General features: G+C 36.2%; 1 non-coding gene across 1 annotated transcript; it reads left to right on the top strand.

Annotated features, from left to right (window-relative positions):
* The first annotated feature begins 3,790 nt into the window (after positions 1-3,790).
* On the top strand, positions 3,791-3,897 carry LOC133828320 (small nucleolar RNA R71). Its single transcript, XR_009890946.1, has one exon. It is a non-coding gene; the product is annotated as a small nucleolar RNA R71 (small nucleolar RNA).
* The last annotated feature ends 3,988 nt before the right edge of the window (positions 3,898-7,885 follow it).

Genomic DNA, 7,885 nt, shown 5'->3' with positions numbered 1-7,885 from the left:
TCTCATATTTAATAGAATTAAAATCATTTAAAAATAAATAAACAAAATACTAAAATTAAAGTGTTCATAATCCAAAACTTAAATAAAACCAATAAAAAAAATGCAAATAAAAGATCGGAATGCCTCCAAATGCGCTGTCGTTAACGTCATTTAGCCGAAAGTTTGTTTTCTTTCATATTCAACTTGGATCAAGTCCTCCCCTCACATCCTTGAGAGTCATAGTTTCATGAGTTGGCCCTTGTTTCTTGTTATTGTAAATTGGTGGAACTTTACCCCGCTCCTGTAACATTCGAATCCTCTCACTAAAGAACCTTTTTAAATGATGACGCACTTTTCGCATTCCACTATAAGCCATGGATCTTTTCTTGGAGACTTCCAACTTGTTCTCTCCTCTTTTTACCACTTCAGCTCTACAACAAGTTGGAATTTCCGTTGCTGCAAAAACATTAAAAATTACCTCCTCTTTTTGCACTCGCAGCTTTAACTCACCCTTATGTACATCGATTAAAGCCCTACCAGTAGCCAAAAATGGCCTTCCAAGTATTGGAATATTTTCATCTTCCTCCATATCTAGAATAATAAAATCCGCAGGAAAGATGAATTTATCCACTTTCACCAATACATCTGTTGGAAAAACTTTTACAGGATCTTTATTTATTTTCATGTAGATCTAATATTAAACAAATTAATATGAGAAAACCTAGAACATGTTTCTAAAATTGAATTCAAAGAGAAACAACGATAAGAATACTTACAGTATGCACAGCGGAATGAATGAGTCCTTCCTTCAGTTTCTCTAACCCTTGTATCCTTTCTATCGTAGAGTATGATCAAGAAACTGAACCGATCTTCTCTAATCTTCACAGTCTTCCAAAGTATCCTTAGAATCACCAAGACTAGAGTGGGAAATTCTCGACACATGAGATAGATACAGAGAGAAGAAAAGAAAATAACAAAGAGGCTTAGAAAATGACTTGTATTTAGAGAGAATCTAAAAACTATTAGAAAATCTGACTTATGACTTGTCAAACTTGTATTTTGACTTCTCTCTAAGCACTCCTTTTATAGACTCAATAAGGCCATTTAATTTAATTAAAAAAATCAATAAAATAATAGCCAATTAGAAGCCCTAGGTTGAAATTATCATGAGCTTTATGCCCGTGAAATTTCCCATTTGATAATATATGCCCATTGGACTTAAAATCAAGGCCTGTATTATTTTCTATCGATTTAATTAATTAAATAATTATTTAAATCCTTTATCAAATTAATTATTTATAATTTGAACCTTGATTAAAACTTATTTATTAATTCAGATACCAATTTATCTTAATTAATAAATCTGCAATAATTTATCTTTTCTTCTCAAAATTACATAACTCTGTGAAACTATCCAAAATTAACATAGTCAACTTTGATAATTCTAATTGATAATTAAATCAATTAATTGAGACTATCTAGATGATTTTATCCAAGGTACAATGGGGACCATGGGCCCATGAAATCAAGCTCCAATAAGTTATCATAAATCTAACAAATAAATTTACTAACTTATTAATTCCTCGTGACTCCACTATAGACTCGGATATCCATTGTTACAACCATAATTGTCACTCAATCCTCTATAGACGGTCTACAATTAGATGAGACTAAAATACCGTTTTACCCTTCATTGTATTTTATCCTTAAAACACTTAGTTCCTTGTAAATGATATTTCAGTAAACTAATTTAATTATTGAAATGAGATCTCTGTCATTTAACACCTTGAACCAAACTAAAAGGAAACCATCGTTTCACTTCTTCATCAGAAGCTATAGATGTTTCATATCTATGATTAACACTCCCACTCAATTATACTACCGAGTTCCCAAGATGTAAGTATGAGCTAGTCCGCAGGGTAAGCTGGTAACGAACAAGTCAAAGAACTCAAACAATACAATTAGTTAGAATACTAACCACTCAAAATTGAGATTGAATTGACCTATGGTCAACTATATGATATGACTAGAATAGATAATAACAGTATGTTTACTTATCTTATCAACTGTCAATATCGGCCAAGTCCGATGTAACAAATACATTTGATCTTATCTACTTTGCTAATGTTCTGGAAAGAACATAACACTACAATGTGTAAGTAGATCATATAGTAGATTGACAAGTTAGTGTAAATCCTGTGCACTAACTAATCTTAGGATTAACTTATTTTGAACATATAATCATATTTATATTCCACTGTGATTACGTCACTATAAATACGATTAGCTATATGCTCGGAATTTAATAAAAGTTTATATTAAATAAATAATCATGAAAATAAAACATGTGAGCAAAGTGATTGACCAAGTCAAAAAATGATTTCTATTCTTTTATTGATAATAGAATGAGATTACAAAGAATTTGGGTTTTAATTAGGGAATTTATCCACTTTCACCAATACATCCTCAAGCACTCCACGAGGATTTTTGACTGATCTATCTGCCTTCTGCAAAGACACGGTAGTAGGCCGAGCTTCTCCCAAATTCAACTTCCAAAGATTGATAGAGGCATTAAATTCACACTGGCCCCTAAATCACATAAAGCCTTTGTCACCACTGAGCCCCCTATAGAACACAGTATATTGAAACTACCAGGATCTTTAAACTTGAGAGGTAGTTTCTTTTGAATTATCGTATTGCACTCCTCAGTAAGTGCCACTATCTCATAATCCCCCCAGCTTCCTTTTTTTTTTGACAAAATTTCTTTCATAAACTTCACATAACTTGGCATTTGTTCAAGTGCTTCAGCAAACAGGATATTGATGAGTAGCTTTCGAAAGATATCCAAAAATTTAGAAAACTGCTTATCAAGCTTATTCTTTTGAAGCCTCTGAGGATATGGGATCTTTATATGGTGATCTATGCTTATTTCTGGTTGCTTCTCTAAATTCTCAGAAACATTAGACCCACTCACTTCCTTCTCCTTATCAACCACTTTTGACTCTTTTAACTCCTTGCCACTCCTCAAGGATATTGCATTGCAATGATCTTTTGGGTTTACCTCAGTAGTGCTTGGTAAGTTCCCTTGAGCATGGTTTGTCATCAAAGTAGCTAGCTGCCATATTTGAGTCTCCAAACTCCTAATAGATGCCTTGGTATTGGTCATGAATTGGTTCAATGCACCAGGTTGTGGTTCATGTTGCTTCATGGGTATTGGATGTTGTGGTGGTCTATTTTGTGGTTGCTAAAACCTAGGAGGAGGATGTTTGAATTGTTGTTGGTTTTGTTGGAAAGGTTACTAAACACTCTGATTATTATTTTTCCAAGAAAAGTTAGGGGGATTCTGCCACCCTTGGTTGTAAGTAATGGAATATGGGTTATTGGCAGGTCTTTTGAAGTTCCCTATGGCTTGGACTTGTTCCATAGGTATATTATTCATATCCATAGCAGGACACTTATTTAATGGATGAACACTTCCACATGCCCCCCCCCCCCCCCCCCCCCCCCCCCCCATAAACTCTGTACTTGTATGGCTTGGACTGACATGTTGCTTTGTTGTAACTATTTTGTTAAAGCGGCCGCTTGAGCTGTAAGCATTGTGATGGCATCTAATTAGATCATACCAGCTACCTTCTTTGTATTTTCCCTCTATGTAGGCCATTGGTAATTATTCATAGCCATCTCCTCTAGTAGATCATAAGCTTCGTTGGCACTCTTGCTCATAAGTGCCTCTCCTGCTGCAACATCTATTATGGTAAGAGTAGTACCATTTAACCCATTATAAAAATTATGGACCAGCATCCACTTCTCTATACCATGATGTGGGTACTTCCTTAACAATTCATTAAATCTTTCCCATGCATCATACAACAATTCCCATTCTGTCTGGTAGAAAATATTGATTTTCCCTCTCAACTTTGCAGCTTTTGCTGGGGGGAAAAACTTTGCTAAGAACTTTTGGGCTAACTCCTCCCATGTTGTGATAGAATTAGATTGCAGTGAAATTAGCCAACTCTTTGGCTGGTCTTGTAGAGAGAATGGAAATAATCTAAGTCTGATCGCATCGTCACTCACTCCATTCATCTTAAATGTTGCACATAGCTCCAGAAAATTGGCTATGTGCAAATTTGGATCTTCCATGGGAAACCCCCCAAACTGAATAGTTGATTACACCATTGGTAATATTGTTGGCTTAATCTCAAAATTATTTGCAACAACAGTGGGGTGTCTAATGCATGAATGCACTCCTGTGATAGTAGGAAGTACATAGTCTCTAAGCATCCTTGGTCCTCGTTCCACTGGACCCCATGCAATATTTAGGATATTATTAACATTAGCAACATTGTTTGCTGCATTTCCTTGATTCCCAGCCATGACAAAATCCAACCTTTTTTTTTTATCTTTCAGTTTTGTCTGCAATTCTTTCAATTTCAAGATCTACCGGTATGAGTTCCTTGTCTTCTTCGTCGCATATACCAATAATTCATGAAACACAATACAACCTCGATCCGAATGAGTACTAAAAGGAGAAACCAAAGTAGAACAAAAACACAATTAATTTTGATATTGGATATTAGTCCCCGACAACAGCGCCAAAAACTTGATCAGTAAATTATGATACGCAAGTATGTGCAATCGATTCAAGTAATATAGATAGTAAATAAGAATCGTTCCCACAAAGACTATAACCCAATTACTAATAATTGCTCTTTACTTTCTATTTGGCAAGTAAAATTAAGATGAATAAATCCAACTACAAACACAATTTCAATAACTGAAAATAAAACAATTAATCAAAGGATAAAAATTAATAATAAAAAGACCTAGAGTATTAACTTCATCAACTTTTTATTCTATTATTTTTATTAATTAGTTCTAAATTTCTTTCTTCATATTCTAATAGCAGGTTAATAAAAATCAATTCCTATTCTTTTTCAAGATATAAGATCTCAACCTATATGCAGGTTTTCTACATCTCTGTGATAAACTTAAACACACAACAGACATTAAGCATAGAAACCTAATTGCTATATAGGCCATACAGATACTTTCGTCCAATATGTAACCTGTATCTATATAACGATAGCATATTCAATTCGCATCTTTCGAATTTTGAATCAAAATCATAAATCAAACAAATATTGATAAGATATTTACTAGCATTAAACTAACATTATATAGATTAGAATAAAGAAGAAGAATCAATAGAACATCATAATAAAATTAAATAGAAATTCAAGAGACTACATTAACCCCTAGATAGAGAATTTAGTTCATATCAGACATGACTAAAACAATAAAATAATTATTCAGAATCATAAAATTCAAAAACTTGAAGAAGAAATAAAAATATGAAAGTGCAGAAAAAATTGTCTCATAATCAAATTTACTCTCTAAATTCATAATTAAAATCTGACCTCCCCCTAATTAAAACATAAAGTATGAATTTATCTTGAAAAAAACCAGTTTCCTCTTTTTTCAAAGGCGGGTCGTGACTTGGCCTTTCCTAGGTCACGACTCGTGTCTTCTTTAAACCCTTCAACATCTGGTTAGGCCCTCTAGGCACTGCAACTCTCTTCACCCAAGTCGCGGGCCACGTGTTGATGCACCTCCTAAATTCGCCTTTGACTTTTACTAGCGCTGCAATTCTATTGACCAAGTCGTGGCCCTAATTCCTTTCAGCAAACCCACAGCCTATGACTTTGCTAAAGTCGCGACCTTAAGACCTTGCCGCAACTTTAATTCCATTTTTTTCTTCAGATTTTGACCTTTTGAAACCCTTCCTTCATCAACTTCATCAAAAACTTCTTCTAGCTCCTCCTTAATGTCAATTTGACTCAAACAACCACCAAAAGTTCCATTTTTCACCATTTTTTCTTCTTTTCGCGTTTAGCTCACGATTCAAAGCACCGACCTGCAACAAAGACAAACACAAGCGTAATCTTGCACAAATCTGATCCTTATACCTCAAGGACATCCCCTCTTTTCTTTATCAACTGAAGATCACTCACCTAACCTTCCTTTTTCCTCTCCAAGCAAGTAGACTGCAAGATAATGCTGGCTAACTGAGCCCCCACCAACTCAATTCCTGCTAAAATCATATCCTCTGCTGCTAACCCCAAGTCATAAGTAGGATATCACGATTCATATTACTCTAACTCTCATGATGCATAGGCAATCATCTTCCTGGCTTGCATAAGTACACAACCTAAACCCTGCCTTGATGCATCACAATCTACTATGAACTTCTCTCTATTTGAAGGAAGACGCAGTACCAGAGCGGTGATCACTCGCTGCTTCAACTCTTGGAAGCTGTTCTCACATCTATCTGGCCATACAACCTCTAATTCTTGTGTGTCAGCTTTGTCAATGGTGTAGCAATCCTCGAGAACCCTTCCACGAACCGCTGATAATACCCTGCCAACCCATGGAAACTTCTAATCTCTGAAGCACTCCTAGGACTTGACCAATCTCTTACTACCTCAATTTTGGCCAGATCCACCTTAATCATGTCTTTGTTGACAATGTGTCCGAGTAATGACACATGAGGTAACTAGAACTCGCACTTCTTGAACTTGGCATACCATCTGTGTTCCTCAATCTCTGCTACACCAACTGGAGATGCTGCTCATGCTCTACCTCTAAGTAAGAATAAATCAGGATGTTGTAACGACCCAAATTCGCTAATAAGGCTTAAGGGCCTTGATTAGCGTGCCAGGAGGGCACGATGGGAATTATGTGTGATTTTATGAGTTAAATGCATGGTTATGATTTAAAGCATGTTATTTGACTATTTATTTATCTTAGACGCATGTATATGTGTATTAGTATGCATGTAGGCCCTGATTGTGTTTGAAGGGCATAATTGTAATTTTAGCCCGCCGAGGGCATATTTGTGATAATTGTATTCCGTGATTTGTACCACGTGAGTGTGGTGTTATTTTGTGATGCACGTGCCGAGACGGTCCTAGAGAGCAATTTAACTTAAGAGTCACAACGGGATTTCTATACCCGGCTCGGGAGGAGCCTAGGGGTACCTCGGGAATTTTATGGTTAAGTTGAGATTTAGCGGGTAATGGTTATTGGAGATTTAGTAACCTGGGTAACCATTAGTTACTGCTGAGAGTAACAAGTTCTAGGTAGAAAATGGTAGAAATGAAATAGAAGTAAAAGGACTTAAGTGCCCTTGAGGTTTAGTTGGGAAAGGATAGGCAAGGAGGGGTAAAATGGTCATTTGGCTGGGAAATTGATTTATGGCAGCTGGGTTATAGGGGGTACACGGTTTGGGGCTTGGCATTGATTGGTTTTGATAAAAACCAAAGAGAAGAAAAAACCAAAGAGAAGAAAAAGTTAGGGCAATGAGAAGAAGAAGAAGAAGAAGAGAAGTGAAGGAGCTGAAATTTGGAGACTTAGGAGATGAATCAAGGGAGCTTGGGAAGGGATTCTCTACTTGAGGTAAGGAGTTTATACACATTTAAGACTTGATTATGTTATGGGTTAAGAGATTTGAGCATGGTTTAAGTTTGAACTTTGAGTTTTTAATTTTCTGAAATTTAAATCAAGGATGTGGATTTTGGGGATTTGATTGTGTGTTTGATTGCTTTGATGATGTTTATGGGTTGTTAGATGGGTCATATGAAGTTTGGATTTGATTTTGGGGTTTGGGTATTGGTTTGGTATGAATTGGGAAGGTTTTAGCTCGGAGAAAACGCAGGAGAAAACCCAGAATTCTGGGTCTGCGAAGGCGTGCCGCGACACAGCTTTTTCGTGCCGCGGCGAGGAGCCCTTGTCTGATGGGTGCCGCGGCACAACTTTCTTGTGCCGCGGCACAAGGCCATTTTCAGGGCACCAAAAGTTGCATTTTTGAGCTTTTGCTCCGGGGGTTCGGGGGATGTTTCCGGTGAAT

This window comes from Humulus lupulus, chromosome 3, assembly GCF_963169125.1.
Source record: "Humulus lupulus chromosome 3, drHumLupu1.1, whole genome shotgun sequence".
In the NCBI taxonomy this organism is placed as follows: Eukaryota; Viridiplantae; Streptophyta; class Magnoliopsida; order Rosales; family Cannabaceae; genus Humulus; species Humulus lupulus.
The sequence above is the reverse complement of the archived record's forward strand: the minus strand, read 5'-3'. Positions and strand labels throughout refer to the sequence as shown.